This window comes from Zeugodacus cucurbitae, chromosome 2, assembly GCF_028554725.1.
Source record: "Zeugodacus cucurbitae isolate PBARC_wt_2022May chromosome 2, idZeuCucr1.2, whole genome shotgun sequence".
Taxonomy (NCBI): domain Eukaryota; kingdom Metazoa; phylum Arthropoda; class Insecta; order Diptera; family Tephritidae; genus Zeugodacus; species Zeugodacus cucurbitae.
The window spans coordinates 35449610-35476393 of NC_071667.1; the positions used below are offsets into that span (position 1 = coordinate 35449610).

The window sequence follows — 26784 nt, forward strand, 5'->3', positions numbered from 1 at the left end:
AACTACTAAAGTTATATCAACGAAACTCTCAGGAGTCGTTTTTTCAGGCACTTTCTTCTATAGTCCAAAAATGGAGGGAATCGGATTATAACCACGCTCACCTTCCATACAAAGGTTACGTGGAAACTACTAAAAATGCTTTAATTCAGTAAGGAAAACCAACAGAAATCATAAATTTCATTATAAAGAAGGTACAGAAGAGCTACACTCAAAATGGTATATAAAATTTTAAATGGGCGTGGCATATCTCGGAAACTACTCGACCAATTTGAATGAAATTTGGGTGATGAATTTTAATGATTTCTCTACTGGGTGTTAGCAACCTGTCGTTTGGTCGGTAATGCAGTGGGGAATAAAACCTTTTATTCTGTGTTTATTCAACCTGTGTGGCAGCTTTTATCACATCTGGTAATTGTCAGAAGATATTAGCTGATTGTACATACATATTATATAATTATTTGCTTACGCACGTGTTTAGTACGACTGTCTCTATTAATAATAGGGTTTTTTTATTTATGAATTGTTTTTATAATTTTTCGGTTCACTAACGAAGCGTTTAAGTAATGTTGTATTCGTTTTTATCAGATTCCGCAAACCACAAAAGCGTCAGGACTCTGTGTCTTTCTTTAATGCAAAATTCTTACAACTCTAGGCCAGTTTCGCATTCAGTTTGACAATGTAATTTAGATATTTTTTTTTGCGATCACTGCAACTGTATTTCCAAAAGTATTTTTTATTTTATTGTCGTAATCAAAATTTCTATATATATGTTTTATACTATATTTTGAGGCGCTCTTCTTCCAATAAAATCTTCTTTGTTGTGCAACGAGACACATCATTAAGCAGTTCTTAATGGATGTTTTGCTATCCTCTATTGACTCTAAACAACGGCACGTACTTGTTACACTTCTGTTTTTCTGCCCAAAAATTTTAGTCTTCTAACTTTATTTAATTTTTTTTTAACTGGAGACAGGTTGGAGAGATTTTCCTTCTGTATTATTACAACGACAAATAACGGCTGTTTCTATGTAGTTACTATACTCGTTTCAAAATGGGGAATCCCAATTTATTTTAGATAAATGTCGATAACGCCAACAGGAATGCCATATAGACATTCTTATTTCGTTTTAAAACGATAACGAAAACAGGAATGGGCCGAACGTTTAAAGGGATATCTTTCTATTGTCATTCGAACCTTTTATACTCTAGTAATTTATATAGCGATATGGATTTGATTTTCATTAGAAAACCAAATCCATATAGTAGTATGGGGGCTGGAGTAATTTCTGATCTGATTTCAACTATATTTGCCCCAATGTTACGTAATTTTCAAGATACGTTCACTTAATTTTGCAATGATATCTCACATATTAACCGATAGTATGAAGTCCACCGGAAGTTTGAAAATCCGTATTTGAGATATATGAGGGCTAGAGGAAGTAATCACCTGCGTTTGCCTACATTTAACGCTGAGGCAGCATATTACAAGCAACACACCTCCTTTGAGTTTCTTTAGAATATTTGCGACAATTGCCAATATTTCCGATAAAAATGAGCCACAGACTTTATGGTCCTCATATTCGATATCTGGGGCATTGAAAAGTTATAGTCCGTTTTGAGCGAATTATAGCCCGTCTACGTCTACTACGTTGTTGGCCCGCACACATCTGTAAATCGCGCCCGTGTCTATGCTGGACGTGGCGTAATAGTGTATTTCACTTAACGGTTGTTTGTAACTTCTAAAACTAAACGAGTGGGATATAGGATTATATATGTATACCAAAGTGATCAGAGTGACGAGTTGAGTTCAAATCCGGATGATTGTCTGTCTGCCCGTCCGTGCAAGCTGTAACTTCAGTAAAATTGAAATATTTTGATGAAACTTGGTACCCGTATTTCTTGGCACCATAAGAATGTTAAGTTCGAAGATGGACGAGATCGGATCACTGCCCACAAAATGGCGATAACCGAAAACGTATAAAGTGCTATAACTAAGCCATAAATTAAGCTATGTATGAAAGTGAAATTTGGTACAAAGGACCGTTTTAGGAAATTTGATATCTCGTAAACTACAATAGCTATATCCACGAAACTCACAGCAGTCGTTTTCTTCAGGCACTTCCTCACTTCCAGTCTAAAAATGGAAGAAATCCGAATCTATTCGACCAATTTCAATAAAATTTGGTCAATGATATATTCCTGGCTTCCCAATGTTATGAAAATAAGTCAAATCGGGTCACAAACACCCCTCTTCCCATGCATCAGAACTTTGAAGTCGATGGACGGGACAAGGACGGAGAAGGTTGGTCCTTCTGACATCTACTACAGCGGCCTTATAAAGGAGCGCAAATTTGTGGTGGGAGGGAGACTACGTCGCCGAGTCCTGGCATTCACCCCGGTGTATGAACGTCTAGTCAAAATCCGCATACAAGCGAGGTCCTTCCACATATCGATTTTTTGCGCCCACGCTCCAACCAAACAGAAGGACGATGTGACCAAAGATACCTTCTAAGAGCGCCTAGAACGTAACTGTGAGTGCTGTCCCCGCCATGATGTCAAAATCGTGATTGGCAATTGCAACGCTAGGGTGGGTAAAGAAACTGTCTTTGCCACAACCGTTGGAAAATTCGGCCTCATGACAAAACATCACCAAACGGCCTGAGGCAGATCGACTACGCTGGGGCCCGAAATATGGTCGTCTGCAGTACAAGATTCCAGGACAAGAAAATTCATCAAGTAACGTGGCTGCCCCCTGATCGAAACACGTGTAACCAAATCGATCATGTCGATCATACGCTCCGAGGACCAAATATAGACTCGGACCATTATCTGGTTGCACCGAAGATACGCACTTGCCTCTGTGCAACAAAGAACGCCCGTCAACAAACACAAGGAAGGTTCGACGTCGAAAAGGTGCAATCGCAACAGACAGCCAAAAAATACTCTACTCGACTTGCACTCCAGCTCTCTGAGAGCACTCATCAACAACTCGGTATAAGGGAACTGTAGGACGGCATATCAATCTCCTTACGTACAGCTGCAATCGAAATAATTGAATTTCGGCAACGACAAAAAACGAGCTGGTACGATGGGGATTGTCGTCTCGCAGTGGACAGGAAACAGACTGCTTACCTCGCAATATAGCGATCGACCGCAACTCGTGCGGCCGACATGTTCGAATTCTACGAAAAGATCCGGCGGCTAAATGCAGACCAAAACAGACTGCCTACCCCGCAACGTTGCGATCGACCACAACACGTTCGGGGTGGGATAGATATCGAGAACTGAAGAGGGAAGAGAGACGCATTTGCAGACGTAAAAAGAAAGAGGCCGGAATGCGTGAGTATGAAAAGCTTGAAAAGCTGGCCGACATGGGTAATGCTCGAAAATTTTATGAAAAGATGAGGCGATTAACAGAAGGTTTCAAGACCGGAGCATTATCATGTAGGGACCGAGAAGGTAATCTGGTAACGGATGTCCAGAGCACACTGGGATTATGGACGGAACACTTCTCCGACCTGCTCAATGGCAGTGAAAGTACAACACCAGGAGATGGCGAACCCGATTCCCCAATCGATGACGATGGAATAGATGTTCCATTACCCGACCATGAAGAAATTCGAATAGCAATTACCCGCTTGAAGAACAACAAAGCGGCGGGGGCTGATGGATTACCGGCCGAGCTATTCAAATACGGCGGCTAAGAACTGATAAGGTGCATGCATCAGCTTCTTTGCAGAATATGGTCGGAAGAAAGCATGCCTGACGATTGGAATCTCAATGTGCTCTGCCCAATCTATAAAAAGGGAGATCGCACAATCTGTGCCAATTACCGTTGGATAAGCCTTCTAAATATCGCCTATAAGGTTCTATCGAGCGTACTGTGTGAAAGACTAAAGCCACCGTCAACATACTGATTGGACCTTATCAGTGTGGCTTTAGACCTGGAAAATCCACAACTGACCAGATATTCACCATGCGCCAAATCTTGGATATAACCCGTGAAAAGAGGATCGACACATACCATCTTTTTGTCGGTTTTAAAGCGGCAGCACAAAAAAGGATCAGCCTTTATGCCGCGATGTCTGAATTTGGTATCCCCTCAAAACTAATACGGCTGAGTAAGTTGACGTTGAGCAACACCAAATGCTCCGTTGTGATTGGAAAGGACCTCTCCGAGCCGTTTGATACCAAACGAGATTTCAGACAAGGTGACTCACTATCGTGTGACTGCCTTACGTGATGCTGCTGAAAAAATAATACGGGCTGCGAAGCTAAATAGGGAAGTTACAATATTTTATAAGAGTGTACAGCTACTGGGATACGCCGATGATATTGATATCATCGGATGCAACAACCGAGCCGTTAGATCTGCTTTTTCCCCGCCTGGATAAGGAAGCGATGCGAATGGGTCTGGAGGTGAATGAGGACAATACGAAATATCTCCTGTCATCCAACACACAGTTAGCGCATTCGCGTCTTGGCTCCCACGTCACTGTTCACAGTCATAACTTTGAAGTAGTAGATAATTTCGTATACCTGGAAACCTGCATCAACAACACCAACAATGTCAGCCTCGAAATCCAGCGCAGAATCAATCTTGCTAACAGCTACTAATTTGGACTGAGTAGGCAATTGAAAAGTAAAGCCATCTCTCGACGAACCAAAATCAGTCTCTACAAGTCGCTTATCATTCCCGTCCTGATTTATGGTTCAGAAGCGAGGACGATGTGAACATCAGATGAGACAACACTCGGAGTTTTCGATAGGAAAATTTTGCGCATGATTTATGGCTCAGAACATTGGCAACGGTGAATACCGCAGACGATCGAACGATGAGCTGTACGAGTTTTACGACGACATTGACATAGTTCAGCGAATAAAAAGACAGCGGCTACGCTGGCTAGGTCATGTTGTCCGAATGGACGAAAACACTCCAGCTCTGAAATGCAGTACCTCCGTTAGAGGGACCAGGTGGAGAGCGACCTGGTTACACTTGGGATCTACAACTGGCGCCGAACTGCTAGGGAAAGATGGGAGTGGTGCGCTATCATCGATTCGACTAAACGGTTTCCACGCCAATCAAATACACATATCGAACATGAGGACCTCCCGAACTTATAATATGTTTACATATGAAAATAATCTCGCTCTAAGCTCGTTCAATAATCTAGCCGTTTACATATAGCCAAATGAGAATATCAATTGCCAAATGTGTTGCATTTGTTGTTGTATTACACATATTTCTCTTGCTGTCGGCCATTTTTGTTTAAATTTTCATTTGACATTCCTCTTCTTCTTCGCAAAATTATCGATAAGCCTAGGAATAACACCGAAAATCTAGTTGTATAAAACGAGATAATTTTCTAATCTCGGATTATCCAGAGAGGAACTTTGTATGGGAAATCTCGTTTCTTAATTAAAGATTATCGAGTTAAGCACGTAAATTAAGATAATCTCGTTATATGTAAGCATAGTATTAGCAATTTCTTACTTGTTTTAACTTAAATTAGTAAAGGGTTGTGCCACCTTTGTTGACAAGGACTTCACCAACTCTGTTGGGGAAAGAATCGTATAGCATTTTAATATATCGTGATCCCCGCTTAAGTGCCCCCCGTTTAAATGCCTGTAATATTTAAGCCACAAATACAAAATTAACCGCCCTATTCTGTGCACTTTACAAATTCAACATATTTCTAATTTATAACAAGTAAGGAAAGGATAAGTTCGGGTGCAACCAAACATTTTATACTCTCGCAATTTATTGCTATATTTTTATTAAGAAAACACACATTTTGACCCATATATTCGGCATAAATATATTTCACATATTAACCGATTTATAAGCTATTAAGCTCATCGTAATTTTGAAAATCCTATAATTTCGTATTCTCATATATTTATATATAAGGTATGTTATGACCCGATTTTAACTTATTCTGGTACAGAGACACACTATTAGAAGAAAAATATTTCCTCTGAAATAAATTGAGATAACTGAGAGATTTACCGAAATTTTCGGTGAAATGTAACCATGGGGCACTGAGTTCTTCATATTCGATATCCCGGGCAATGAAAAGTTATAGTCCGATTTCGACATTTTTTTCACAAGTGATGCCACAGATCATTTACAGTAGTTGTGTAAAGCTTTATTTCGCTATATTCATTGGTTCCTTATGTATTTATTATAAAGTGAAGGAATAAGATGGTATTCAATAATGAGTTATATGGGATGTTGTCGTGGTTGTGAACCGATTTCGTCCATTTTTCACATTTTTCAAGAAAATATTATATACCGAATTTCATTGAAATCTGTCGAGTAGTTAATGAGATATGGTTTTTGACCCATAGGTGGCCGATGCCACGCCCATTTTCCATTTTGTAAAAAAGTCTGAGTGCAGCTTCCTTCTGCTATTATTTCTGTGAAATTTAGTGTTTCTGACGTTTTTCGTTAGTGAGTTAACCTACTTTTAGTAATTTTTATACTCTCGCAACCTGTTGCACAGAGTATAATAGTTTTGTTCACATAACGGTTGTTTGTGTCACCAAGAAATATAAGAGTAAGATATGGGGTTATATATACATAAATGATCAGGATGACGAGTGGAAATCTGGATGTCTGTCCCTCCGTGCAAGCGATAACTTGAACAAAAATCGATATCTTAATGAAACTTGAAACACATGTTCCTTGGCACCCTGAGGAGATTGCTTTCGAAAATGGGCAAAATCGGTCCACTGCCACGCCCACAAAATGGCGAAAACCGAAAACCTATACAGTTCATAACTAAGCCATAAATAAAGTTATGAAAATTAAATTTGAAACATAGGATCATATTCGGGAGGGGCACATTTGGATGTAATTTTTTTGGAAAAGTGGGTATATAACTCGCAAACCAATAAAGCTATATAAACCAAACTTTTTGCAGTCATTTATTTTAGAATTTCCTTATACAGTCCAAAAATGAAAGAAATCGGATAATAACCACGCCCACCTCACATACAAAGGTTAGGTTGAAAATTACTAAAAGTGCGTTAACTCACTAACGAAAAACGTCAGAAACACCAAACTCACATAAGAAATGGCAGAAGGAAGCTGCACTAAGTTGTTTTTACAAAATGGAAAATGGGCGTGGCGTCGCCCACTTATGGGTAAAAACCATATCTCAAGAACTATTCGACCGATGTCAATGAAATTCGGTATATAACACTTTCTTGACACCGTGATGACACTGGTGGAATGTGGGCGAAATCGGTTCACAACTACGTCTACTTCCCATATAACTCAATTTTGAATTCCATCTGATTCGTTCACTTTATAATACATATATACATTAGGAACAAATGAAGATAGCGGAATAAAACGTTACACAAATACTGTATTTGAGCTGTGACATCACTTGTGGAAAAATTGTCAAAATCGAACCATGACTTTTCAAGGCCCCTGATATCGAACATGAAGAACTCAGTGCCTAAGGGTAATTTTTCACCGAAAATATAGGTATATCGCGCAGATATTTTTATGTAATTCATTCCCTCTGAATTTTTTTCTTATAACAGTTTCTCTCTGTACCTGAAATGGTAAAAATCGGGTCATAACTTCCCCCAGATCCCATATACCTAATTATAAGTAATATTAAATTAAGGGAGCGTATAGTTTCTCATTGTTCGATACATTGTATCTTGGTGGTGAAAAAAGTGGAATCGGTTTAGGAATTACCTCAGTTCCCATATACTATTTATGATGATTTTCGTTATTCTATTGAACTTTATACCGAATATATGGGTCAAATTGTGTTATCTTTATAAAATTACATCAATAAATTGCGAGAGTATAAAATGTTCGGTTACACCAGAACTTAGCCCTTCCGTACTTGTTAACCTAACCTTTGTATGTGAGGTGGGCGTGGTTATCATCCGATTTCAACTTTTTTCATGGTGTGTGGTGGGGTACGTAGGAGAACCGACTGCAGAAAGTTTGTTTTATAAAGCTTTATTGGTTTGTGAGATATATACAAATAACCGTTTTGGGGGCGGGGCCACACCCACTTCCCCCAAAAGATTACATCCAAATATGCCCCTGCCTAGTGCGATCCTTTATTCCAAATTTTACTTTTATAACTTTATTTATGGCTTAGTTATAACACTTTATAGGTTGTTGATTTTCGCCATTTTGTGGGCGTTTAGTTTTATGACTTACAAACAACCGTTATGTGAACAAAACTATAATACTCTCTTAGCTTTTGTTTGCGAGAGTATAAAAATTTGAAATGTATCAATCATTGCGTATTCTGTGTCTAACAGCCCTATTCTGAAGAAACCTCATAACTGAGGAGAGAGGAAAATTTTGAGAGATTTCTTGTGAGGCATATTTTGTGAACCTATTCTGGCTCGAACCTCATAAGAAAAAAGCTTAAAAAAGTCACCACGTGAGGTGAAATGTCAAACAGCTGTTTTTATAAAAATAAAGTACAAATTTGAAATGGATAACCAAGAAATGTAAGTATTTTTCAAATTCAATAATTTTAATATAAATGTAATGATTTCGACTACTTTTAGGCGTACAAAAATTTAAAGAACAACTCAGGAGCAACTGCAATATTACATTATGTTTTGCAAGCAGCATCCTGAGTTGCAACCGGGGAAGCTAACTCCGACCAACCCTCAAGGCCACATGTGATCACTTTGTAACCCTATAGTGGGCCCACATATGAATAAATATGCTATTGTTTTTATAAAACAAAAATTTATTTTAGTCTAAGCACTCAGTACCATCGCATTAGTTAAGTTACTAATAATACAGACTAATACCTAGCATATGATGCTTACAAATATTTTTTGTAAATCTCTTAAAAAAGCAAATTTCGTCAATAATGGTAATGATTTTAGTGTTTATAAGTTACCCTAGACTGCATCCATGCTTCACTTGTCTCGGTTTAAACATTCAAATAATCCATTATCAAAACAAGTAAGGAAGGGCTAAGTTCGGGTGTAACCGAACATTTTATACTCTCGCAATTTATTTATTTAACTTTATTTATATTATATAATACACAATTTTACCCACATATTCGTCATATATATTGTATAAAGTCCATTGAAAGTTGGAAACCATAATATTAGGTTAGAAGCATCGAGGTCCTCGTGTTCGATATATGGGGCCTTAAAAACCTATGGTCCTATTTCGGCGACTTTTAGAACGAGGCTGCCACACTATTAACATAGTATTTGTGCAAAGTTCTGCACCGATATCTTCACTAGTACTTACTTTATATATTGTAAAGTAAACGATTTAGATTGTCTTCAAACTTCTGCTATATAGGAAGTAGGCGTGGTTGTGAAGCGATTTAGCCTATTTTCACAACATATCATTGGTATGTAAGGAAACTATTACAAACCAAGTTTCATTAAAATCGGTCGAGTAGTTCCTGAGATATGGTTTTTGACTTATAAGTGGGCGACGCCACGTCCATTTTCCATTTTGTAAAAAAATCTGAGTGCAGCTTTCATCTGCCATTTCTTATGTGAAATTTAGTGTTTCTGACGTTTTTCGTTAATGAGTTAACCCACTTTTAGTAATTTTCAACTTAACTTTTGTATGGGAGATGGGCGTGGTTATTATCCGATTTCTTTCATTTTTGGACTGTATTAGGAAGTGGCTAAAAAAAAACGACTGCAGAAAGTTTGGTTTATATAGGTCTATTGGTTTGCGAGATATATACAAAAAACTTAGTAGGGGGCGGGGCCACGCCCACTTCCCCAAAAAAATTACATCCAAATATGTCCCTTCATAGTACAATCCTTCATATCAAATTTCCATAGCTTTATTTATGGCTTAGTTATGGCACTTTATGTGTTTTCGGTTTTCGCCATTTTGTGGGCGTGGCAGTGGTCCGATTTTGCTCATTTTCGAAAGCAACCTTCCTATGGTGCCAAGAAATAAGTGTGCCAAGTTTCTTCAAGATATCAAGATTTTACTCAAGTTAAAGCTTGCACAGAAGGACGGACGGACGGACAGACAGACATTCGGATTTGAACTCCACTCTTCACCCTGATCACTTTGGTATATATAACTCGTTTAGTTTTGGGTGTTTGTTTGTTGCGAGAGTATAAAAATACAAAATAATAACTAATATAAATATATTAGACCTTGCGAAGTGTGAAAGGTTATATAGCTATTCCCAACACATTTTTGGTAAGAGCCATGCCCGTAAAAGTATAAGAACGCCAGGAATCTCAGAGTTATTCGACTTGAACAGTTCCTCCATGCTAGTTACAATTTTCAAATATTTACTAACTTATTTTCAAATATTGATGTAAAACACATATGTACATATATTTTTGTATTGTTATGGCTGCTTTTATACGACTTAGAGGTTTGAGAAAATTGTGAGCATTTGAGCTTTTTAATTTTCGCCAGAATAAGGTAATCATCACAAAATTCAAAAACTTCACAGTAGTGAGTGTAGTGATTTTTGTGAGGGCATGAAAATAGGGCTATAAAATAAAAAGCTATTTTCATTATAAATTGTTAAGAAGTAAAATGCTCTAGACAGTGCTCTTTACAAATAAAAATATCGTTAGTTATGAAAGTGAATTTGTGGTAATGGATATATTTTATTTTTGTCGTTATTTTTATACAAAGAGGAGAAATATGAACAATATGCTCGCGTTATTAGCCGTTTTTTATATGAAGTAGTTTATTTTTCCTTTTTTGTATAAAAAAATGAAGATAATGAGGGTAACTTTGGCGAAATTGTTTTCTATATATTGCATACGAATACAGCTTATGAAATTTTTACCAATAAATGTCAAAGTTCAAATTTCGTAGTCCCCAAGGAAATTTTGTGAATCTAAACATAACAACCAACAAAATCAAAATTGCATTCCAAATATTTTTAAATAAGGAACATATGTATATGTATTATATTATATAGTATTCTATGGCTATGTGGGGAGCAACGGCCTGGGGGGTTCTGGAATCGAAAAGCGAATATATAGCCCCTGCCATCCGATCATCAAACTCATTTACGCGCACTCCCTGTTTGGTTAGCGAGGTTAACGAGGCTATGGCGACCTAGTACAGGCGATATAACCTTATCATTATTTGGTTGTAAAACCAAATACTTTGCATCAAGTCTGGGAGGCTTCAGTCGATATCTGAACATCAGTTTGCCCATTCTCAGAAACTTCACATCTAGCCCAAGAGCAAAGGACTTACTGTGAAATTAATGTTAAATAATTAACTATTTCATTAAATTTTGCAATTTAATTCAATATAATTGGACAGAAATCAGCTGTTTCTGTTTACATTATTTTGTTTCCCATACGTGTGGTGAAAAGCTATGCGTACTGAAGCTTTTTATTTTATAAAGAATGTCAGAATACCAAAACTTGATAAAAATTAAAAAAAAAAAATTAAAAATATTTTATAAATTTGTCAAGTGCTCTGAAAAGGCTGAGAGTGCCTTTTAATATTTTTGACATTGAATGCGCTAAGTATTGTCAAAAGGAAAACATGTACATAGTTTTGTAATGTTTTTTCCATATCTATTGTTATTAGTAGGTATTTTTGTGATTAATAAAAAATAAATGCGACTTTAATTATAAAAAATATTTGATCGAAGTATTTGAGAAAAAGCTTGGTAAGTACCTCGGAGCATTTAAGCGGGATTCATTTAAGTGCCTTTCCCGCTTAGGTGTCTCAAAAGTCTTGCATGTAATGGTTGACCAAGCGAGTCTGAAGCCATCGATTAGTTCCTCTTTGGTGGTATATTGCTTACCACCTTTGTACAGCTTTCAACTCAGGCATCCCGATTCCGCCCATTTTGAACATAACCTTCTTATGGTGCCAAGGAATACGTGTTCAAAGTTTCATTAAGATATCTCAATTTTTACTCAAGTTACAGCTTGCACGGACGAACAGACGGACAGACAGACATCCGGATTTGAACTTTACTCGTCACCCTGATCACTTTGGTATATATAACCCTATATCTAACTCGCTTAGTTTTAGGACTTACAAACAACCGTTATGTGGACAAAACTATAATACTCTCTTTAGCAACTTTTGTTGCGAGAGTATAAAAAGGCAAATGCAGTTTTTAAAACGCTGTTATAGTTATTTGCGTTCATTTTTGGCGTTAAAACTGCAATTCACAGTGCAATAATAAGATATGGCTCCCAACACCATTACCCTTCCGACTCGACTGTGTTCCTCCTTGCGAAAATCATGAAAATAATAATTATATCCATCTGGGTCTTCGAAATTAAATTTCTTCTCATCTGAAAACACGACATATTTAGCTTTCTTGATCACCCTTAGAATTGTCGATTTGCTTTTTAACACCAGTTTTCTCTTTAATTTAGGCGGAGGAGTCGTGAGAGTTTGAAGCTTCTCTAAGTATACGCCTCAGGTCTGCCTCGGTAATAATAATGTTATTGCCGCCCTTGAAGTTTTCTCTTAATTTTCTTTGTTTCGAAGAAATTTAGCAATTATTTTTTGATGTCTTCCCGTATTTTCCCCTATTTTATGCAAAGACAGTTCATATTCATGTAAGGCTTCGATTTTGGATTTTTTCTCTACAGACAAAACTATTACTCTGCCCATATTGTGCAAAAATTTAAAGAATACTAATCAATTAAGCACCACAAAAAATTTGGTGGCTATGACAAACTACGCAAGATAATTAAAATTGCATTTAGGGGCGCTATCCTGATGACGTAATTTTCGTTTGCATATTTTTGTAATGTTTTGGTTTTTAAATTATTATACTTATAATGAATCGTATTGTGTCCTTTTCTAGCTTATTTTGAGGCAAATCGTTTAAAATTTATAGCTCTAACCCAAATACTATGGAAAATATTTAGTATCAACCAAGCAGGCTTAAGTGCGCTATGCTGATGACGCGCAGTGTATATCTATTATAAGAAAATACGGGTAGTTTTTTTTAAGACATTTCTCAAAATTTTTCGATATGTACGATATTAAGCCAAACGGAAGTTTTCTTTCATTGGATATATGGAGGCTAGGGAAGTACTCAACCGTTTTATCTATTTAGACTGATAAAATATTACGTGATTCGTGAATTTATTTAGGAAACTATCTAGAGTCGTTTCTTTTAGGTACTACCTTATACAGTCCATAAATGGAGGTAATCGGATTATAACCACGCCCATCTCCCATGCAAAGGTTATATTGAAAACTACTAAAAATGCTTAAATTCAGTAAGGAAAACCACCAGAAACTTTAATTGGCGTGGTTCACTAACTTATGGGTCAAAACCCATATCTCTGAAACTACGAGGGCTGCTATATATATTTCTGGCCTAGGCAACACTAAGTGTTGCCAGGTGCAATCTGACATTTCCATTGGAAAGTTTGACATTTTTTAGCATAACATCACTCAGAACGTTTTGTCATTTAATCATGAATTGTTTTATTTACAGGGAATTAAAAAATTCAGCTTCAAATGGAATTAACTCGTGAACATTTTCATGCGATCATTTTTCACAACTTTCGACGTGGGTTATCGCGACAAGAGTGCATCGATGAATTAAAATCTTTGTATGGCTATCCTATAGCACTGTGAAAAACTGGTACAACGAATTCAATCGTTGCCGACGCTCGCCCAAAGACGAATTCCGGGAAGGTCGTCCAAAAACAGCCGTTGTGCCAGAAAACATCGATGCCGTACGTGAACTGATAATGCAAGACCGTCATGTAACATATCTTCAGATAGAGGCATGCCTATGCATTTCTCCCACCAGCATACATTCGATATTGCATGAACACCTGGCCGTAAAAAAGGTTTGTTCTCATTGAATCCCGCACAATTTGACAATCGCTCAAAAAAAAGTGCTTCGAAAATTGGTTTGAGCGCATGCAAAAGTTTATAAATCTTGATGGAGAATATTTTGAAAAACAATAAAACCATTTTCGTTGATAAATATTCCTATTTTCATTATTAGGCCAGATATATATATAGCAGCCCTCGTACTCGACCAATTTCAATGAAATTCGGTTTATACTATCTTCCTAGCTTCCCAATGATATGTTGTGAAAATAGTCCAAATCGGATCACAACCACGTCTACTTCCCATTTACCAGAACTTTGAAGTCGATCTGAATCGTGTACTTTACAATATACTAGAACTTTGCAAACATACTGCATTTAAAGAGTGTCATCGCCCTTCTAAAAATCGTCGAAATCGGTTTATAAGTTTTTAAGACTCTATATATCGAATATGAGGACCTAGGTGCTTCTAAAAACTTTTTTACCGAAAATATAAGTAAGTCTCTCAGATATTTTGAAGAAATTCAGAGGAAATATTTTTCTTCTAATAATACGTTTCCGTGTCAATGAGTGAAATGGGGTTATAACTTCATCTATCTCCCATATACTTAATATTAGGGTTTTCAAACTTTCAATGGAGTTTATACCATATATGTATATGCCGAATATGTGAGTCAAATTGCTTGTTATATAAATAAAATTAAATAAACAAATTGCGAGAGTATAAAATGTTCGGTGACACCCGAACTTAGCCCTTCCTTACATGTTTTGTTAAAAATTTATTAGAAATCCGATTTAGACAATTTTTAGAAGAGCGAAGAGCAAAGTTCCGATATATTCCATTTTTGGACTGTATAAGCAAGTGGCTGAAACAAACGACTCTAGTTGGTTTGGTTGATTTAACTTCAGTAGTTTACGATATGTAGAAGAAATTTAATAGGGGGCGGAGCAACACCCACATTACAACTAAATATGCCTCTTCCTTGTGCGATTCCTTGTACCAAATATTACTTTTATAACTTTATTTATGGCTTAGTTTTAGAATTTTATATGTATTCGGGTTTCTCCATTTTGTGGGCGTGGAAATGGTCCAATTTCGCCCATTTGCTATAAAATGCCAATGGTGCCAAAGAATATGTTTACCAAGTTTCATTAAGATATCTCAATTTTTACTCAAGTTATCGCTTGCACGGACAGATAAACGAAAACCATTATACAGTAATTTTTCCTATTATAAGTAATGTACAACTAAGAAATGTATGCGATGGTATTCCAAGTGATGAAAGTTTTTTTTTGAAAATTTTTTTCAATTCTCTTTAATTGTACGAGTAAGTAATGATAACTTACAACTTAAATTTAATATTTGGATAATTAAAAGAAAAAAATTCGACACATGAGAAGGGAAAAACGTTAACGCCTTTCCAAATTGAAAAACATATATTTTTTTAAAGAGTAACTCTTGTCGAATCGACAAATTGTACTCAAAATTGGAAGATCTGAGACCGTTGTATGAAATTTATTAAAAAAAGCTCAGCTCGCGTGGTAAAGGTCAAATACATGACGTAGCCACAAAAAATTGGTGGACATGTGCACAAATACAAAATAAATTATGTCTTTCGTTTTCTGCCATTTCAAATTCAATATTGATGGTCCTGACGGTTTGAGCCTCTCTTGGAAGGATACCGACAAAAACATGCCCAAAGAATGGGAGCGAAACTTTGGAGGGGTTTTGTAGTGGTTTTCCAGGAAGACAATGTTGCCAAACATATGTCGAAACAAGCGAAACAGTGGTTTCAAGACTAAGAAATGCATTTTTAGATGGGCCCGTATGTTTTTCAGATTGTAATCCCATTGAAAATGTATGGGAGATACCGGCTTAAAAGGTATACGCAAATTGTGTGCAATTTAAAACGGGTTCTGAGCTTAAGGAACAAAATAAAGATTGTTGGATGGAATTTGACCCCGAGGTCCTTAGAAAATTTGTAGGGACAATGCCAAATAGATTTTTCAAACTCAAAGTAGTGTAATTAATTATTAAACTATTGAAAAATATAAAAAATAAATTTCCACTCTCATTATTTACAAAAATTCAAAAGCGTTTAATCAAATGTCGAAGCATTTTTAGGCTAGTTAGAAAGTTTAAGTTTTTAGGTTAGGTTAGAAAATTTTGAAAATAATAACAAAAATGAAAGTGTGTTTAATCAAATGTCTATGACTATATATAGTATATGGCGGCTGGTTTAATTCAAGCCAAGATTCACTTTATTTTGCGATATTATGTGCGGTATAAAGTTTGTCTTTTGTATATGACGTGTATAGGGGCTAGAGGAAGTATTGACTACTAATTTTATATACTGTAAAGAACAAAACTATTATACTCTGTGCAACATGGTGCGAGAATATAAAATTTATCATAAACAAGTAAGGAAGGGCTAAGTTCGGGTGTAACCGAACATTTTATACTCTCGCAATTTATTTATTTAACTTTATTTATATTAATAATACACAATTTGACCCACATATTCGTCATATATATTGTATAAAGTCCATTGAAAGTTGGAAACCATAATATTAGGTTAGAAGCACCGAGGTCCTCGTGTTTGATATATGGGGCCTTAAAAACCTATGGTCCGATTTCGGCGATTTTTAGAATGGGGCTGCCACACTATAAACATAGTATTTGTGCAAAGTTCTGCACCGATATCTTCACTAGTACTTACTTTATATATTGCAAAGCAAACGATTCAGATCAACTTCAAAGTTATGCTATATAGGAAGTAGGCGTGGTTGTGAACCGATTTTCACAACATATCATTGGGATGTAAGGAAACTATTAAAAACCAATTTTTATTGAAATCGTTCGAGTAGTTCCTGAGATATGGTTTTTGACCCATAAGTGGGCGACGCCACGCCCATTTTCATTTTGTAAAAAACTCTGAGTGCAGCTTCCATCTGCCATTTCTTATGTGAAATTTAGTGTTTCTGGCGTTTTTCGTTAGTGAGTTAACCCACTTTTAGTAATTTTCAACCTAACTTTTGTATGGGAGGTAGGCGTGGTTACTATCCGATTTCTTTCATTTTTGGACTGTATTAGGAAGTGGCTAAAAAAAACGACTGCAGAAAGTTTGGTTTATATAGCTCTATTGGTTTGCGAGATATATACAAAAAACTTAGTAGGGGCCGTGACCATGCCCACTTCCCCAAAAAAATTACATCCAAATAAGCCTCTTAGTAGTACGATCCTTCATACCAAATTTTAGCTTTATTTATGGCTTAGTTATGGCACTTTATGTGTTTTCGGTTTTCGCCATTTTGTGGGCGTGGCAGTGGTCCGATTTTGCTCATTTTCCTATGGTGCCAAGAAATAAGTGTGCCAAGTTTCATCAAGATATCTTAATTTTTACTCAAGTTACAGCTTGCACAGACGGACGGACGGACGGATTTGAACTCCACTCTTCACCCTGATCACTTTGGTATATATAACCCTATATCTAACTCGTTTAGTTTTGGGTGTTACAAACAACCGTTATGTGAGCAAAACTATAATACTCTCTTTAGCAACATTTGTTGCGAGAGTATAAAAACGAAAAAACAAGATTTTACATGATTTTTTTCGATTCTCTTGAGTTTCGCATTATTTCATTACGTGATTACAAAGCACACATTAAAAACTTTTGCTTTTAGTGGGAAGAAGAATCTCTTGCTCTGGCAAGATTTCATGAAGTTTCTTAGTGAATCGCAATTTTTTGTATCCGAGTTAATGATTTTCTCAATATGATGTAATTGCGGATGCATTACAGAACGTTTAACTTTGATCGTATGCAATTGATGTCTTCAAAGTCAGAGTTTATCCAATTACCTATTATCTATAAGATAGAAAAATAATCAAAAAATACTATATTTTGAAAGATAATTATAAATTTGCTGTTTGAGTTTATTTTTATGATGGTGTGAATATATTTCTAGATTAGTTAAAAAATAATAGTCTTACGCAAAAAGAAATTGTAAATTTAATTCGAATTCAATATACATTGTACTATATAATTCACATGTGCATAAATGTTTCATAAGTCTTGTATTCCAATTAAAATTTTCGAAGTAGTTTGAATGCGATCAGAGATTTCTCGGTAAGACATTATTCACTATTTGAAAGTAAAATTAAATTCGTTGTTATTTGAATATCTATGTTAATGTCTTAGTTTCAACTGTCACAAAGTGTATCATTTCTTAGAATTAAATTGTACCACAACTCAGCTGATGAATTTACTGAAGTTAATGCCTGTAGATATTGTGTTGGTCAATCAGTTTTCCATAATTTTCTGACACTACTAGGGTGTTTGAACTTTGTTTATTTTGATTTGCTTTTTCTTTTCAATTAGCATGTGCACTGATATAATTTTTTGAAGTTGTGCCGGATCAATATCAGTTTTTCCTTGAGCAGCAAGTAATCTAGCCAATTTCAATGCGAACTCTTTCTTATCCACTTGAGGCAAATTATCGTTAAGTAGATGGTTTTCGTTTGGAATGTTTTCATTCATTTTCGGGCATATTTCACCTTTCGTGGCACAGTTGTCAATATTCAATCTGTTGGTAGTCTGCTTATCACTTTGGAATAATATAAATTCTATTGCATCTATAGCTTTCCTTAGAATTGTTAGATGTTTGGGATCTTTTAGAACACCAGCAATTACGATACCTTTAAATTTCCCCATTGCTGTTTCTAATAGATCACAATTCTCTTTGCTCAGTTGTATAGTAGAGAAGTCAGGTGTAAAACTTGTCTCTGCATGAAGGGCCTTGGTTAATATTTCAACAATTTGCGGACCAAAACTACCCAAATATTCTTCTAAACATGTTAGCAAACGAAGCACGGAAATTAGTTGAACTTTTTTTAAGTGTAATGGTTGTTTTGCGACTGCCTTGTCAATTTCGAAATATTTTTCATCGACTAAATTTTCATTTGTCATTGACAAATATAGGCTTTCCAGAGCATCATGTTTAATGTTCTGAACTGCGTGGTTATATAACTCCTCAATGCGGCCTTTAAAAAACTTTACCCATTCTGGTTGATAATTATATGTGCGATAATCTAAACCATTTTCGATTAGTTCATTTTTACATCGTTTCCAAAACATTTGCCACTCCCGATCATAAGACGGATGTCGTTCAGGATCAGCGCAATAGATTTGATACGCCTCATTTAAATCCATGATTTTTTTATCAACTAAATGACGATAAGATTGTATGTCGTCTAATGGAGAAAACGATTCTCGATGAAAACTTGAAATAGATCTTGAAAGGGATGGTGTTTGCCTTAAATGCTTGTAGATTACTTTCGATGAACTAACTGTATTTCTGCAATTATTTTTCAAAATATCTTGAATCTTATGTGTATTATTGTCTAAATTTGTATCTCCTGATATACCTTCATCATAGCATCTGTGCATTGACCAATGCAAAGGTCGTTTTTGCCTCGTAGGTGGTCGAATATGTGATGAAGTGGAGTTGACATGAGAATCAAATGCAAAATCTTTCAGAAAATGTATTGTCGGGTTGAACCTATTGATTTCCTCTGTTATTTTATCTACCTCTTTCGAGTCAACAATGTGGGTAAAAGTAGGTCCATATTGTTCTGAAGCATGACGACACGAATAAACCTTTGACAAAATCTCATGTCTATTTATATTGTATTCACTTTCACGGCATTCATACGGTAAATCTCGACCATGGTGCTGTTCAATTGCAATAGCTAATTTATTTAAAATTTGTGCCATTACATTATCGTTTTTATTAAGCGGAACATTACATATATATTGACGATATTTATGTAAGGCCGTTGGAAAATGCTTTTCACAGAACTTAAGTGTATGCTTATAGTCAATTAAATGATTTTGCATACATGATCCATCCATAACAACTTCGCATAGAGCGCATTCGTACTTTGGCTGACCGCCGATGGATTCACTTAAAATTTTAACGACATACTCAACGCCTACAAATCCATGAACGCCCGTGGAAAGTGTTTCATTTTTGAGATTTTCTAATTGGATACCAACCTCTTCAGGTTTGCTTTTTGATGGGAATACTGTTAAGTTCGATTTATAACTTATTTTTACACAATCTTCATTTATTTTCGTGTTAATATCTCCAGAAGTATTTATCATTTTATATCTTTTTGGTGATGGTTGATAAATATCAACATTTTGATTGATATCATCTAAAACAACACATGCTTTCGAATTATCGCCATCAATCGTAATAACTGTGGAGAAAACATCAGGGTAGTGCGATTCAAACTCAAATTTTTCATTAGTTTTTGAGGCAGTATTTTGAAGACCACCTAAATCTTGTTTTGTGCATGTGTTAAGACCCCTTGAAATTCTTACTCCTTGTGGATTGGTATTGCCTTTTATATTTTGTATTCCTTTCATTTTCTGATAGTGATATGAGCCTCTATTAGATTTTTCATTTATTTTTTTTGAGTTATAAACTTTTTTATTATAATTCTTATTGTAATTGTATTTGAATGTCAAGTTCATTTTAAATATATGCTTTTTTCATGTGCACAAATAAATCTTAAAGGTAAATATGATAACAAAGACCGAATTGTTTTTTTACTAATTCCGTTTCGCCGCTATTTTTTGTAACTCATATTAGATTGACGCAGGCGTATATATTAAAGTTGAAAACCTTAAAAGGCCGTAGCTGTTCCAGAATTTAGTTCAACAAAAAACTGTTTTCAATGTCTCAGGCACAGGTATCTGGAACTCTTGCGAATAAATTCAAAGTATGTTTTCCAACTAAAATTGAATGAAAAAAAATAGTTTAAAATTCGATTTATTTTTGCACTGTATGAATATATATATATATATATATATATAATATATTAACTTCTACATTGGACCAAAAATAAACATGCATTTTAGGAATGTTTAAACCAGGAAAACGTATGATTATTACTCAAAAACCTCTTCCCATTAAAAACCTATAGAAAATTTAACTCTCGGCTTTACTTTTATGATTTTATTTTCTACGTTTGTCAGAAACAACAGCTGTTCGTGAGAGTAAACTTTGCAGAGAGAAGTGCTGAACACAAAGACGACGACTCGACACGACGTAGCGACGGCCGATCACAAATGTCGCTTTGAAGCCAGAGTCTTGAACATTTTTAAGACGGCAGCGACATATCAATTAACAATTTCATTGTTGCCGTACTAAAATCTTTCACTTCAATAAAATTTACATATTTAGTTTAAAGTGAAATTATTTGTGCAAAAAATTAAAAATTGTCGATTTATTTGTTTTAAATAATCGATTGTTATTATAAATGATATATCAAAGCTATTTTACGTTTCTGCTGGGAAAATAACGTCATATTTATTATAACTTTTAACAATTTTACATTTCACATATTAGTGGCAACTCTACAGCTGCCAATTGTCGTCGCCAAAATTAGAAACATTTTTAATTTAGCGACAACGACAACTACAAGCCTGTTGTCGCGTAGTCGTGCTGTTGTCAAAAAATCTGTGCCCATAAGAACGCGTGTATTTTAATATTTGACAGATGTCGCTTGTCGTCTACTATGTGTTCAGCACAAGAGAGTTTTCTTTAACGTCATATTACATAACACATCATTTTACAATGTTGCTTAACGTTGTATATCGATATGTTAATACTATATCGATACTTTATAGCAGTGATCGGCAGTGATCGGCAGCCCGGAGCGCTCTCTGAGCGCACATTGAGTGTACGTGTGAAACACACGTACTTGCAATCATTTTTACACCATTGAAGCGATGCCAGGTCAGTTGCTTGCTGACTTCTCAGCGAGCAAGTCGTATGGTGGGATTGTACGCATGCATGTATGAACACAAAATACAATGCTTTTATATATATTATTTTATTCCCATTTTGATTATTTATTTTTGCAAGACAGTTCATAAAAACACAACTATTAATGTAGGACTGTGTAAACGGACAATAAAACTGAAATAGAAATGCAACACTGTGTAGGGAACAGATGTGAGAGTAGCGAACGGACTGGAATGACAACGAAACAGTATGGACGACGACGAATTAAGGACAGACCACAGAGCTAGGCATATGACCATCACCACCATTGTATAGAGAAGTAGAGAAACTATCAGCTGATAAAACGTAAATAATCCACAGCTGAGAGAGGTTCATGGAGAACTGTCAAGTAGTCCCCGGGGGTGAGTTTCTTTGTGCATCTAAGATGGCTGACTTTTTACCGGAAAATGGTTGCATTGTAGAATTTTTGCGAAATTTATTGAAAAGTTGCACCAAAAATATTGATTATTTGAAAGCATTTAATGCTTTTTCGATAAAAAATGAGTTCCTTTTTTCACTAATTGTTGCAATATCTCGTTCTACTTCCAAATTTAAGAATAATGAAAACATTTATTTGGGCTTCATTTTATCGAATGTGGTGGCATAATTATTCACCACAGAAATATGGTAGCAAGAATTGAGCAACCATGCAAGTTATTTGACAGTTTCTCTAGTTGTTGTTTTTGCTTTTCATAATTAAAGATTTATTGGAATAGGGTGCCAAAAGAATAAAACGAATAAGTTATAAAATGGAAGAAACTACGTATTAATTGTGAAAAAGGGCACATTGAACAGAATTTAATTTAATATAGGTAATATATAATGTATTGTACTCATTTGAAAACATAGTGTAAATTTTTTTGATTTATATGATTTAGCGTTAGCTGTTTAAAAGGGACAAATATTTCTATTTGAATGCAGTAACTAGGAAAATAATTTTTACACAATTTGAAAAAAACCTTAACTTCGTATATAGGTCTGCTGCCATAAAGTGGCCATACATGACATACAATTAATATTTAAAAGAAAAAAAATGTGTTCATATAATGTATTGTCTAAATATAGACAAATACATAAAGTAGATAAAGTAACAAATTTATCTCATTGTTATAAGAACTGTTATTTTAATAACTGCTTGATCTCTCCCATGTTTATTCATTGATTAAAGCGCATAAAATCAACATTGAACAGAATTTAATTTAATATAGGTAATATATAATGTATTGTACTCATTTGAAAACATAGTGTAAATTTTTTTGATTTATATGATTTAGCGTTAGCTGTTTAAAAGGGACAAATATTTATATATTTGAATGTAGTAACTAGGAAAATAATTTTTACACAATCTGAAAAAAACCTTAACTTCGTAAATAGGTTTGCTGCCATAAAGTGGCCATATATGACATACAATTAATATTTAAAAGAAAAAAATGTGTTCATATAATGTATTGTCTAAATATAGACAAATACATAAAGTAGATAAAGTAACAAATTTATCTCATTGTTATAAGAAGTGTTATTTTAATAACTGCTTGATCTCTCCCATTTTTTATTCATTGATTAAAGCGCATAAAATCGGTTTGTATTTACAATAAAAATAAAACGAATAAGTTATAAAATTTTTTTGTCTATAAATACTTCAAAATAATTAAATTAAAATACTATTTAAATTACTGCCAACTTTTCTTACCATATCGCATTACAATGATATTTCGAGAAACCCACTTATACTAAATAACATCATAATACTACCAAAAATTCGAATGGTAATAAACAATAATACACAATTTTTTTATTATGTGAAACCCTTTTTGGGGAATATGAATTAGTTCAACATATTGGCTTAAATGTCAAAAGTAGTTTCTGGAGGTGGGTTTTTGGAGTTTCTCTACTTCTCTATACAATGGTGTTTGCACTTCACTTGTTGACAACTTCAATGCCCGAGGGTATATTAACCATAGTGTACGTAAATTTAAAAAAATCAAACAGGAATTGTTCAAGTGTGCTATGCTATGCTATGTGTAATTATTATAATTATACAATAAAATGGAATGCAATGTTCTTTTAAGATTATGTACTCCACTTTGCTTTTTCTAATGCACGTAATAATATTTACGTTGGTGTTGTATGGTTAAAAATCTTAATATAATGCCTTATTAAGAATCAGTAATAATACATTTTTTTTTTTGAAGATACATATCTCATAATTTAGACATCGAAGAAGTTCCTTTGATGCTTGGCTTTAAAGACGGATCTATTTTGAACAAATGCTGTGAAAATGAAAAATATATGTAACTTTCATACTTTTGTTTATATGGTGGTTTTAATGAATAACTAAAAAAAAAATGCTTATAAACGGAAGGACGCAATGCTACAATTTTGCAACATGTGTTGGAAACATGAAAGGAAATCGGTCGTGTTTTCGGATGAAAAACCATTCAATTTCTACGGTCCCGGCGGATTTAATTGTTATTTTCAAGCTCTTAGGAAAGAGGAATGTTTTCCAACCCATCACCATAGCCGCGAAGACGGTGTGATGGTTTGGGATACGGTATATAGGCAACATGGTACTTACCGGCTTCTAATTCTCGTTATTTAAATATTTTTGACCACCTTTTTTTCAATTATGCAGACTTATGTGTTGTGCAAGCTTACAGTTACTTTTTCTGATGAGCGTGTTTATTCAGTAGACTTTCTCTGCAAAGTGAAATTGGCAAAAATCGTTTCCCGAAAGAAGTTATACAAAAAGTATTCAAAAACATAAAAATAATTGTTTTATTTCAAAACAAACAAAACTATATAAATATAATATATAAAGATAAGAGAGTTATTGAAAAAAAACTGTCATGGGAAAAGTGTTTAAAAACAAATTTATAGTATCAAGCCTGGTTTATTTTATAAAATAGTTAAAATGCTCTTAATTATAATGTAATTTTTTTGCAAGCAGCCGCAGCACAGTGGGGCCAAAGGAGCTAATTTCTCGGATTAATTAAAAACCCAAGGCTAAGTTCGGGTGCAACCGAACATTTTATACTCTCGCAATTTAGTGCTACATTTTTATTAAGATAACACAATTTGACCCATATATTCAGATTATATGCTCATTTATTTAAGATATTTCACATATTAAGCGATTTAGTATTTTTGAAAATCCTATAATTAGGTATATGTGAGCTAGGGGAAGTTATGACCCGATTTTAACCATTTCTGGTACAGAGACAAAATATTAGAAGAAAAATTTTTCCACTGAATTAAATTAAGATACCTGAGAGATTTACCGAAATTTTCGGTGACATGGAGCACTGAGTTCTTCATATTCGATATCCGGGATTTCGACAATTTTTCCACAAGTGATGCCACAGATCATATACAGTATTTGTGTAAAGTTTTATTTCGCTATCTTCTTTGGTTCCTTATGTATATATTATAAAGTGAAGGGATAAGATGGAATTCAAAGTTTAGTTATATGGAAAGTTGTCGTGGTTGTGAACCGAGTTCATCCATTTTCCACACGTGCCATTAGGGTGTCAAGTATATATTATATACCGAATTTTTCGTTAGTGAGTTATCGCACTTTTAGTAATTTTCAACCTAACCTTTGTATGGGAGATGGGCGTGGTTACTATCCGATTGCAACTATTTTCATGGTGTATGGTAGGGTACGTAAGGGAACCGACTATAGAAAGTTAGGTTTATACAGCTTTATTGGTTTGCGAGATATACATATACAAAAAACCTATTAGGGGGTGGGGCCACGCCCACTCCCCCAAACAAATTCCATCCAAATATGGCCTTTAATTTAAAAATAAAGCACCATCAAAACCTAGTATACAAATTTAAAGTACATAAAATTCTGCACCAATAAGCAGAAAAATAAATGTCAAATACCTAACGGTAATGTAGTGAAGCTTCGAACTTAATATTTGTGAAAAAAAGAAACGAAAAGTTTCAAAATAAAAAAATGAGCCTGTTGTAATTAAATTGTATTTATGCCAAGTGATTATAAAAATTTACAAAACTAACCATGAAAACATCAAGCCCAGGTGGTTATTCAAGTATTTTACTAAATTTTCTGATGGCAAATATTTGCAAAAGTAGGTTTTTAGTGTATTTATTAATTAAGATTTATTATTTAAGATTTAAACACCATTTGAAAGCCTGAACAAATAAGTGTTATTTTAGAGAATTTTAGGTTGCGAATCAGTGCATCTCAGAAGATATGCTTGAATTTGTAATACTCTTCACTTTGAAATTTATCAATATAATTTGTGTCTGAGTTACGCCTTGTGACGCTAAAGGTGTTTTTTGTTGTTGTTATTATTATTAGCTTTACTGTTGGAGATTCATTGGATTTTCACATACATCAGCAAGTTGTTATTTTATATTTATATTTTTTGTTTTTCTTTAATATCCTAACTTAGGTGTTTAGTGATTGATTAAAAATATTTGTTTTTGACTAAATGGAATAAGGTCGATAAAAAATTCCTCTTAGCAGTATCCTCCGCGCGGGTGTCATCTGGACAATGGGTGGCGCTGCTTCCACTGACGTGGAGCCAAGCTGCCGCTTGGCTGGCTAAGGCATGATAGTGGTGGCAGGCGTCATCCAGCGAAGGCTGGTATAATTCTCCATTCATTTCCCTAAGGTGGACTGCTTCATATGCTTCCCCAGAAGGAGATGGATGGGGGAAAATGTCGGCCATTGCTAATGAGGTGCCAGGCGGTAGCTAAAAAACGCTAGGGGTAGAGGCCCCCGAACTCAAAAACTCACAATGGAGATAGACAAAAAAGGAGAAAAGCGGGCTGGGGGCACTGGTGCAACAGTCCTCGAAGACTCGGACCAAGAAAGCGCCGTAACTATTAACGCCGAAAAAGAAGAAGAGCTTCTTCACTCTTCTCTGCAGTCGACCGTGGGTACCAACTCTGGTAACATGAGAGGGCCCCGGAAGAAGCCTAACAAGGAGGGAATGAAATCCAAGGCCAGATACAAAGCGGTGGTCGGAATATGTAACCGACTCGAGGACAAGTCCAACCTGAAGGAAGATGAGATGCAACGGTTGGCTTAGGCCAGAGAGGAGGTGAAGACCGGCCGGGCCCATTTCGCAACACGGAACTGGTGCAATGCCTCGGATCCAGCATTT

At 35.1% G+C, this 26784-nt stretch overlaps 1 protein-coding gene across 10 annotated transcripts in view; it reads right to left on the minus strand.

Annotated features, from left to right (window-relative positions):
- The window catches only part of Ttll5_0 (tubulin polyglutamylase TTLL5), a 133123-nt gene that overhangs the window by 40630 nt on the left and 65709 nt on the right, over window positions 1-26784 (minus strand). For 3 of the 10 annotated variants that reach the window (XM_054226124.1, XM_054226126.1, XM_054226125.1), the window contains one exon: window positions 24222-24343. The exons of the other annotated variants lie outside the window; for them this stretch is intronic. The gene's annotated coding sequence lies outside the window, so the exon portion shown is untranslated. The remainder of the gene's footprint in view (window positions 1-24221; window positions 24344-26784) is intronic. 10 annotated transcript variants of the gene reach the window in all.